We start from the raw sequence: 1,060 nt of genomic DNA on the forward strand, positions 1-1,060 counted from the left end.
AGATCCCTCATTCTATTTACCAACAGTAGGCCCTCACTCATAGGATTTCATTACACCTTCGAACAAAGTGTTTATAATTATGGGCGTTGCCAAAATGTCTGTATTCTCTGCGTTTACTCGTGCATGATACCTTCTATATCAATGCAAATGCAGCGCTACCGTAATACATCTCTGTGAAAGAGTAAAATGTTATTGTGTTCAGCTTTCGTCATTGACCTGTTGTGTGTCAGATCGAAGCCAAAAGTGTGACATCCAAGCACATTGTCCTTATTAAAAAGTATTAGAAATTGTAGCATTGCTAGGATACGATACATATGCCTGATTGTTCGGTGCAGGTAAGAAACAAATAATTCGTAATTAGGGGCCTTTTATAATTACAGACATTCCATATTAGTCGACTGGCCGAGTAATGGACACTCGCCTGGGCTGGGGAATTATATTCGTGAGGTACTCGCGTGAAAATACGAAAACACTGTAGCTGCACTCAGCCTTACGACTAGATGACTTAGTGGTTACAGTATATTAAATTAAATGAGCTAATAATCGTATTCGGCAGTCGATCTTAACCAACGCCCGTGAAATTATAGTAATGTTCTGAAATAATTGTTTATAACAAACATACAAGGCTACGTTTGATTAACAAAGTAGTAGGGAGTTATAAAACGGTATCGACTTTCATAGGCGTACAATGTCTCAACTACGAGTCGCTTAACAATAATGTGCAAGCTTTAATTTGGAGGCCAAATTTAGCGTCACTTATACCATCCCTATGCTTAAAAAATATATTTCTATCCAGGTTGTTTTCTGCTGTTGGACGAGATAATAAGTAAATAAAATAAATATTAAAAAAAGATAATATGTAAGGAATATTATAAGGGGGAAAACACTGATATTGGGCGATAAATAATATTAATGTTATTACTAATTTATCATTATTTATTATTTTTGATTATTTTTATTATGTATATTTAGGCCTATACCGTATATGTATAATATGTGTGATATGTACATATATTTTTATGGATATTGAAGAGTGGATTTGCATGTATGATCCAAGTAA

General features: G+C 34.2%; 1 protein-coding gene across 3 annotated transcripts in view; it reads left to right on the forward strand.

The window, feature by feature from the left end:
* LOC117101649 overlaps window positions 1–1,060 on the forward strand; it is a 12,878-nt gene that overhangs the window by 3,753 nt on the left and 8,065 nt on the right. Inside the window, exon 1 of one of the 3 annotated variants that reach the window (XM_033241683.1) lies at window positions 152–335. The exons of the other annotated variants lie outside the window; for them this stretch is intronic. The gene's annotated coding sequence lies outside the window, so the exon portion shown is untranslated. Of the gene's footprint in view, window positions 1–151; window positions 336–1,060 lie in introns of those variants that run through there. 3 annotated transcript variants of the gene reach the window in all.

The sequence above is a fragment of the Anneissia japonica genome, unplaced genomic scaffold, assembly GCF_011630105.1.
Source record: "Anneissia japonica isolate Jap-2015-1 unplaced genomic scaffold, ASM1163010v1 scaffold1696_len571195_cov180, whole genome shotgun sequence".
NCBI lineage: Eukaryota > Metazoa > Echinodermata > Crinoidea > Comatulida > Comatulidae > Anneissia > Anneissia japonica.